The sequence below is a fragment of the Etheostoma cragini genome, chromosome 11 (genome assembly GCF_013103735.1).
Source record: "Etheostoma cragini isolate CJK2018 chromosome 11, CSU_Ecrag_1.0, whole genome shotgun sequence".
NCBI classification, from domain to species: Eukaryota; Metazoa; Chordata; class Actinopteri; order Perciformes; family Percidae; genus Etheostoma; species Etheostoma cragini.
In genome coordinates this window covers 23,252,451-23,262,500 of record NC_048417.1, presented here as the reverse complement: position 1 = coordinate 23,262,500, position 10,050 = coordinate 23,252,451, and the positions used below count along the sequence as shown (strand labels likewise).

General features: G+C 40.1%; 1 long non-coding RNA gene across 1 annotated transcript in view; it reads left to right on the top strand.

Moving 5' to 3' along the window:
• Window positions 1-1,835: 1,835 nt before the first annotated feature.
• Window positions 1,836-10,050, top strand: part of LOC117952861 — a 15,770-nt gene continuing 7,555 nt past the window's right edge. The window contains exon 1 of the long non-coding RNA XR_004658522.1: window positions 1,836-1,948. This is a non-coding gene — a long non-coding RNA (uncharacterized LOC117952861). The remainder of the gene's footprint in view (window positions 1,949-10,050) is intronic.

The following is a 10,050-nucleotide window of genomic DNA, read 5'->3' as shown; positions in this document are numbered from 1 at the left end:
TGGAGCGTGAGGTTGGTCGGAGAATCGGAGCAGCTGGTGCGGTATTACATTCCGTTTATCGCACCGTTGTGACGAAAAGGGAGCTGAGCCAGAAGGCAAAGCTCTCGATCTACCGGGCAATTTTCGTTCCTACCCTCACCTATGGTCATGAAGGCTGGGTCATGACCGAAAGAACGAGATCCAGGGTACAAGCGGCCGAAATGGGTTTCCTCAGGAGGGTGGCTGGCGTCTCCCTTAGAGATAGGGTGAGAAGCTCAGTCATCCGAGAGGAGCTCGGAGTAGAGCCACTGCTCCTTCGCGTCGAAAGGAGCCAGTTGAGGTGGTTCAGGCATCTGGTAAGGATGCCTCCTGGGCGCCTCCCTAGAGAGGTGTTCCAGGCATGTCCAGCTGGGAGGAGGCCTCGGGAAAGACCCAGGACTAGGTGGCGAGATTATATCTCCAACCTGGCCTGGGAACGCCTCGGGATCCCCCAGTCGGAGCTGGTTGATGTGGCTCGGGAAAGGGAAGTTTGGGGTCCCCTGCTGGAGCTGCTGCCCCCGCGACCCGATACCGGATAAGCGGTCGAAGATGGATGGAGATTTCATGGGACTAAAACCGGAACACTTTGCACTTGACCGTAGTGCTCATGCACGCACACGCTTTTTAACGTGACGTGTGCAAGCCCAGGTCGGACATAGACACAAACACATTAAACACAATTTGGCCAACAGCACATGTAGGCCCACTTCTCACAACATAATGGGGTATGTCTGTTCATTTTCATGAATTGTCTTGGTGTTTAGCCGACACATCTAAGAAATAATATTAAAAGTCATTGAGTGAGTTTCATGTAAGACCAATCAGAATTAAAGCATTATTTTGGAAAATGCACCCACTGTACTTGGTAAACAGGTTTTTTCCATGCATGGCACAAAAAAAATGATTTGGTACTGCTGCCACATCCTTGAACTAAAGTTATGGTAACACTTTAAGGTAAGGGTACATGATTTAGGATTTCCTGGCAGAATTAATTCATGATTTGTGCTTTACTTCATTCCTTTTTATCTTATGAATCATCAGCAATTGAGTACATAGCCTCTAATTCATGACCTCATGCACGAACAACACATCAACTAAAGCATTGGGTAAGGTGGGTACATCATTATGCACACGTTGTGTTCAAATCTGAATTTGCACAGTGATAAACACATTTTTTGCAGAAAAATAAATAATGCATAATAAGAATAAGAATTATAAATAATGCATGATAAATCGATAAATCAATAAAATGATTCATGGGATATTAAGGAATGCAGTAACACATGAATCATTACATAATGCTACATAGGGAAAATATATATATATATATATATATAACATATTTTAACATTATTTTCTGGGGCGTTTCCCTTTATTTGATAGTGACAGTGGATAGACAGGAAGGGGGGGGGGGGACCGCAACGGTTCTCATTGGCTTTATTTAAGTCCTAACGAAAAAGCTCAATGTGGTTTAATGTTCCTAAACAACCATCAATGAGCACCATATTTCTCTTTCATATTGCGCCTCATAACCAGAGCAATATCAGAGAAACATTTTGTAATCGTTGATTGTTGTTTAGGGACATAAACTAACATTGACTGGACTTGGAGGGACTGGTTGAAACAAGACAGATAAGTAAAGACATTGCAACAATGTTGAGAAATATATCCTACATTGTCACGCTGGATGCACAGATTATGCAGACCTCTATGATTGACTGACACACACACACATAGTTAAAACCATACGCTGGACACTTTTATTATTATTTCTACATGGGTTTAGTTAACGTTCAGCCTATAAGACCATGTCGGCTACGTAATCGCTGACAACCGAGACAATGACAAAATTGTTGGTGTAAACAAGGACATTTTAGCGTCCCGACAGGCTTTTGTTGAGACTTGGGACACACAATTCAAAATCAGGACTGTCCTGGTCAAACCATGACGTCTGGTCACCCTGATGTAAATTGTAAACTAAGCCACATGTAAGTTAGCAAATTGTTAGCTTAACTGCATGCCACTTAAAGCATTATACAACAGATGCATGGTAGCTATGTGGAGTTTATACTGTTGTGTATAATTTGATAATGCATCTTGCTTCTCACTCCCATTCATATTGTATGTGAGGGAGCTGCCAAATTAAGCACCAGGAGTTTGCATTCTATCCTCACTCCTGTTTTTATTTAAATGGGGTTTGGCTAAAGGAGAGCGTTATATACAGTCACAGTACTGTACTGTGTGATACACTAAACTATAAATTGTGACAATGGTCACCACTGTAGCCTGTAAACATCAAAATATTAAATGTAAATGTGCTGTATTTATATAGCGCTTTTCCAGTCTTAACCACTGCTCAAAGCACTTTTACATCTACAGGAAACATTCACCATTCACACACATTCATACACTGTGGCAGGGGCTGCCGTACAAGGTGCCACCTGCTCATCAGATAAACATTCACACACATTCACACTCCGACGCGCAGCACCGGGGGCAACTCGGGGTTCAGTGTCTTGCCCAAGGACACTTCGACAATGACTTCAGGGGCGGGGATCGAACCACCAACCTTCCGATTGGCAGGCAACCGCTCTACCACTGAGCCACAGCCGCCCACATATTAGCAATATCATTGTAACATTTAGCTCAAATCATCACTTTGTCTGCATACTGCTCACATGGCTGTGGACAAAACCGGAACCGCCGGAACGCTGCCAGACACGCCTGGTGGAATTTAGGGGTAACCGTGCACTGCTAACCCGTAAAAGCCTAGTAGTTACTTGTACCTAAATTGTGCATTTCAGCAACAGCCACAGATGATGGAGCATCCTCAGTCACATTTGCTCCATTTGTTTTACATTTTAGTTGTTGCCACGCTGTGAAATGTGTAATTAATCAACAATATGAACATATGAATGTCAGTTCAGTTGCTAACACACAGCCTGAAAACCTGATCAACGTTTCTCAATAGTAGCCTATGTTTTTATGGAGAAAGTAAATGCATGGATCACATCATCATTATGGGTAAAACTCTACCAAACAGTTAGGTGTGATAATGATAAATGATTATTAAAAAACATGACATTTCAATTTAAGTGCTAACCTCATAGTCTGCAGATAAGAAAAATAGGATGCTGGCAGTTTGCAAAAAAAAAAGATAAAAATGTTCACTGAGCAACTGAGCCAACAATCTGCCTTTTTGTTCTTTCAGACCACACTGAGAATTTCATTCCCGGTGCTCCAGAAGATGAGATACTGTGTGAAATATTGCAGGATTCCAGTAAGGCAGGTGGCTCATTATCCACATCATCAACAAAGAGGGAAAGAGAAAAATCACCACCAAGGTTTTCAACATGAACACCTCATCCTCCCCAGAGAGTTCCTACTGTATGTAATTAGCAGCAAGGGCAGCGTAAGGAAATCTTAATGATGCAACTCTCTTTTTCTTTCTTTGGCATTCTCTCCCTATTTTGAAACCCCATGTTTTAGCCGACCCTGACTCTCTACCTCCAAAAGAAAAAAGCTCAGTATTTAAAAATGTCATCATGCAAAATACTTCCTACTGGCAAACATCGTATCTTTATTAAGTGGGTGAAAACAAATGAGGATGGATTGCTTAAGAGAGATGGGAAACTTTTGGGAATATTTGTGTTTCATTATGATTAATGAGCGTTGATCCCTATGTAAATTGGAAGGAACATTAATAGAGGAGTAAGGGTTGTTAAAGGGAATGTGGGTTTGTATCTCTCTGATTGGAGTTAACCTAGATTCAGCCTGGTGCTTGACAAGCGCAGCATTGCTAGCAGAGTGTTTGATAATGAGGAGACTACAGAACAGAGGTTTGTGGTGAGAAAAAACACAGTTTAATGGGTGCACTGACATGAGGTTAATCAGCTAGAACGGTTCACATCATGAAATCTAAATCACTTTGAAGATTGTGTTTAGCAAAATGTACAGTAAGATTTTGTCAAAGTGATGTTTAATCACATTGCGGGATAATAAAATGAAATATAATATCATTCATGACTAAGCCTAGATGGCGTGAAGTTATTAGGCACCACTGCGTTTCTAGAAATAAGCAGAACCCCCAAATGTCTGATGATCTGCAGAGCAAACTCAAATACCCGTCATGCAGAATCAGGACTGTGCTTATGTCCACCTCCTAGGAATAATTAGGAAACATTTGGGGAAAACGGGGTTGTTTGCTTTCTTGCTGAGTTAGATGAAAAGATTGTTACCACTCATATCTATAAGGGAACAGAAGAAAGCAGCAAGAACGTCTCTGGCTAAAGGAGGGATCATATTTGCCTGCTAAGATAATTGTGGCCAAAAATATTACCGTAAGTGGAATTCAAATTGATTTAATGAAGCCTAAGTGTAGGTTGGTTGCTCAAATTTTAGGCCTGGTAATCATGAAAAGCAGCATCATCTCTCTCTTTTAGTCACCCATTCTTTGAGTTGTAGATGGATAAAATCATTTGGTAAAGGTAGAATGAAATACAGAGAACATGAAAGCAATGACACAATGTAACAAAATGGTAACAAAATGTTCTGGAATTACCTAAATAACACTATATTTTGGATGTTTGACCCGTCTAAAAACGTTAATATGTGGTTCTATGGCGCCCGCGTGCATGTAACGGTACATGGACAAGCGAGATAGGGACACTGAAGAGAGAGAGTGAGTGCCTGGCGGCATTAAAACAAAGCAGTAAATAAGAGAAACTGAATGTTTTTGCCAATTTCTCACTCGAAATGCAACTCTGACAAGCTTCTCACTGTCCCTAACTATTAGAAACTAGGTAGATCCAAAATGTTACCGTGCATGATATGCTGAAGGGTTAGTAACATAACTTGACCCAACAGAGTAAGAACAACTGTTACATATATTGTACATGTAGGCCATTACTAGTTCCCAGATGTCTGCAGGGTAAGTTACTGATTAACTCCTGGACGGTAACGGAAAGTACAGTCGTCAGGATCAAACCTCTGACTGTTTATTTACAGAATAGTGGTCTGAAACACAAGGTTTTTGTTGGTGTTGTCATCTTCAGGGCAGGAATACCACCTTACTTAACGGAGGAATATACACACATGCTCATTCTTGGTGTTTCAACCAGAACGGAGCGGTTGATTTATTTCCACACATGCGCAGTTGTGTCATTCACAGGGCATGACTGTCCCAGTATAAAAACATACTTTAACAACATGTTAGTCTATATGTTAACACCCCCACTTGCCCTTATACTGTACAAGTCGTAATCAACCTAACTTTACGTACTTAAGTACTGCACACACTTAGTTTACAGTTATACACTTTTCAAATATCTGGCAATTCATATTCCAAACACATAACCCAAGAATTTCTCATTTTTGCTTAGTCAAAACATCTGCAACCATCTCTGCCGTTGGACAATATTCAATAATTATTTCATCATCACTGAGTGCAGATTGATTGAAATGATATCTGATGCTGACATGTTTATATCTGACGACGTACTGGGTTCTTTGACAGAGCAATTGCACCTTGGTTATTTTCAAAGATTTTTACTGGTGCAAGACTTTTATTGTCCATAACCTGTTCTTAGACTTAGACTTATCTTTAATAATCCTTTTGGGATGACTCCCGCAAGGAAATTGAAATTCCAGCATCCGTTTCAGCAAGAAATACAGTAAAAGACAGTATAGAGAAAACATTAACAGTAATAATAATAATCACCATCACCAATAAGTCCAGCTTAATGCTGACCACAGAGCCGGCCCGCCTCATCAGTTTATTCAGCCTGGAGGTGTGCTTCTTGGATATGCTGCCCCCCAGCAAACCACACATCCATGTGGCGGCCCATAGCCGTAGCAAACGCAAGTGCCTTGAAAACTTTGTCTACCATAACCTTTTTCTCATCTCCGTCAAACCGTAATCTATGCCATTGTCTTCCATGTTCCCTTCTGGGTCCATAACATTTGTTTTTTCTGGCAGCAACATATTCTGCTTACTGTATTGAAAAATGTTTTAAGCTTCACGTTTTCACAGTTTCCAGTCGGCCATTGTAAACACACTGACAGGTGGGAAAGACGTTGGACATCCAGCTGATCACTGGCTCCACCAATGAGCTCTCATATTGTGACAATATAACTTCTCTGTGCAACAACACCTGCAATAGCCTTTAAGTAATAGCGTTTCTTTAATCAACCTGCTGGTTTGAATCATGGTTAAAAGGATGTTATTCCTCCAGCATTGTTTACCATACATCTGGAATGCAGCACATAAACACTTTGGACACATGGAACATGGAATAAGAACTGTTCCTCCACCTGTGTCAACAGTAATACTGACATAATGTGTACAGTGTAGAGGAAGGGCCGATTGAGGCGTTGCTTTTGCTTTGCTACTACATTTCTCATTACACAGGGAGCCAGACATCTTGAGCAGCACTGATGGAGGATGAGTTGAGCTCAGGGACACTGCCGGCCAATTTCCCTCATTACACTAAATCCTCCAGTGCTCGCAAAGAGATGATGTCCATTTTAATAACAAGTTGTGCGACAATTTTCTAAAGGCAGTAAAGCCGAACACATAATGAATGACAGTGTTAGGGAGCAGTGTAGATTGACCTTCTGAAGGCTTATGAGCACTGCTCATACAGAGAACAACAAGGAACAAATGAAAGCATCATTAGTATAGCAATACAGCATATGAAATAAGGTATGAAATAAAAAAAATTAGGAATTCAGGTGCACACATAAAATGACTGTTTTCATCAGCGGGCTGGGATTGCCTCCACACAGCTCTGACTGTTCTCCTATAGAGACAGAGCACATTGCGCCATACACTGAAAGCACTTAAGTTTTCTTGAAAGCTCAGTTTGTTGGTTCGGGACGGCTTTTGAAAACTTTGTTACTTTTTTTTTTTTGCGCTGTTGTTAGTGTATCCTACTACACAGCAGCTGTTGTGCATTTTTCTGTTTGCTAGCAGACGGAATTGACGAGGAGGTATTTTGGTCTTGGTCTCAAGAATGGTCTCATGGTCAGTTTTTAAAGGACTTGTGTCAGACTCAAGTGCATTTTGTTTCCTGCCTTTTGATTATTTTATCAAAGCATTTCCAACAATTTACTTATGGGAAAAAGAGGTAAATTAAGAACAATCTTAAATGTGTTTTCTGTGGGTGTTTTCTGTGGGAATAAGGATCTTTCAGATAAATTTGAGGTGGGCCTTTGTTTGGTCTTTTCCACATTTTGGTGTGTCATGCAGTGTGTAGTCTCGCATTGCTAGACTTTCCTCCGCAACGTTGCGGAAGAGTGCCAACTGTCAGACACAATGACAGTGCCTCTGAAAAATAGCCTCGGGAAGGAACTTGTTTTGGTGGAACATCTGTATGTTCAAATGTTTTAGTCGTGAGACAGAAAACTCAGGTTGCACAGATAGTCTAGCTAGCTGTCTGGATTTACCCTGCAGAGATCTGAGGAGCAGTTAACCATAGTCCTCAGAAATCCACCAGAGTTCAGTATGCCAACACAAAGAAAGCGAAAGGTAATGGACATCCGGCACCTGAACAATCCTGGAAATGAAACTTAGTTGATACAGACTGCCTTGGTTTTGTGCTTGATACGATCTCAACCCCTCAAAGTCTTGTCTCAGTCTCGATACACTCTGGTCTTTCACAAGCATTTGTGTCTTTTCAACTGTAAAATTCTCAACAAAAAAAAATCTTTCTAAAAAGTGCGGCCAGAGTGGAGATCTTGGAAATCTTTGTTTGCATGGGAACTGACACAAACGGAGGTTTGGACATAGACGGTTAAAGAAATGGACCAACAGGTCCCAGTGCTCTGGACTGAGACCAGTGAAGTCTATTAGAAGCTCTTTTCCGGTGATAGCTGAGCGTTACTGCGCAGCCTCCAACTGAGCATGACGACGTAGATGTGACGTGGGCAACCTGTCTGAAAGTCTGTTGTAAGTCTTCTGGTAGCTGTGCAAGAAAAATCTCAATCATTCCCAATCAGACTAAATGGAGACGTAGGTACATGTTGTGAAATCAGAGAGGACTGATACAGAAAGACTTATGTTCAGTTTAAGCACCATAATAAAACTTTACATCCTAGTGGCTGAATAAATACAAATACAGGCTGATTCTTTTTTCGCTGCTTTACTGATTCAAATAACATATTTTCAGTCTCAGAGAAGTGAGTTCATGCAGTGAGAGCTGTCATTTACTGCAAACCGCAGTTATTTTAGCTTTAATGAAGAGGCACCACCCCCACAGCTTTAGCTAATAAGGACCACTCTTTTTTTAGTTTGTGGATTTTCTTGCCGCACAGTATTGAAATGCAAAAAAAATCTTTTAACAACAATCATATTCAGCTACATTTTTGTGCCAGCTACAAAAAAATGAATCAATCCAGCTCCAATAAAATCCAAAGAAAGGAACGGTTTCTTTGCATGAGTGAAATATTCCTGTGCTGCTGAAGACACACAGTAAGCAATGTGCTTTCATCTGACTGAAGAAAACACATTATAAATCAGCTGACTGCTCTCTTCTCCCACTTCTGTCGCAGAAAAACAGCTATATTTAATACTGGTGCGTAATAACATTTGTTTTCCTGACATCCGAGTCATTACAGCGAGCCGGGGACCACTCTTTGCCGGGCCAGTAACGACCGGGATGCACAAAATGACATTACGGTCATATTGATGCCAGCCATTACCCGCTAATCCAGGCTTTGCTTGTGTGCACTTGTTGTGGCCTCTGAAGAGCAGAGGGAAGGCAATAAAGACCACTCGCAAAGATCTATGCTCACAATTTCAATAATTTTATATTCAGCCATTTTAAGTGCTCAAGGCTAAAACTTAATCTTTTCTCTAAAGATACTGTAAACAAATTTTGCTTGAGCCTTAAAATTAGTCTAGGAGCTTGCTTTGACAGTAAGTGCTGCCATTACTGATTATGCTTGTCTGGAGAGAAGTATAAAGGCTGGCATTTGTGAAATGTGTGTCCTCTTATCTGAATTAAAAAAGGAAATTAAGGTTGTGTAGACCAAACTTCTAATGCCTGAGGTGTGTTTTCTACAAGGTGCAGATATTGTGCATGCTAAAATGTGTCACGAATTGCAAAAAATATCGATGAATAGAATAGTTAGTCTCAAATTGAAATAAAAAATGGGATAGTGTTGATGCTTCATCTAATAATCCATACATATTTTCTTGATGAATTGATCAATTGTTTGGTCTATAAAACCCAAGTTCAAATCTTGAAAGTTGGCATTTCGTCTTGAAAATGATCAATTTAATTTTCAAAATAGTTGCGTATTAAATGTTTGTTGATCTACTAACTGAGTAATGAACAACTCATTTCAGCTTTAGACAAAAAACATATCCATTATTCCTAATATGAAACCTTTTAAATGATTGTGTTTAAGTTTCATTAAAAAAATACCAAAACCACTTAAAGTGTTGGTGAAGAAAAACACAAAGGTAATGATTTTTATTATATTTATTTTAGCCTTGCCTTCCAGTTGATCTACTATATCTATCTACTGTGTATGTATGAAATTGTGTTTGAAGGTCTATAAAACATATAATCATGTCTACTGGCTATATTTGTATGCACCAACTGTAAATTTCCTTTTAATCGACTATCATACAGGTTTATACTTCTTACCCCCTTCCTCATATCTCCGTCCCTGTAATGTTTATTCAGAGATGAGTATACTTTTATATGGCCAAACAGTTGTGTTATATTGTGGCATATATCATTCATTCATTGTTCCATAAATTTGTATTGTTTATTTCATTTCAGTCACGTGTTGTTATTATCTCAGTCTTTTTCCCTGCCGAATGCTATTAGTGTGGCTGCTGCAGTAGTTTTTTCCCCCACAGGGATCCAATTAACTTTCTTCTTATCTGTCGTTTCACACCTCATCTCATTTGTTAAACCCAAGTGTCACCTATAGCAGCGACACTGAGATATACACTCACCGGCCACTTTATTAGGTACACCTGTCCAACTGCTCGTTAACACTTAATTTCTAAGCAGCCAA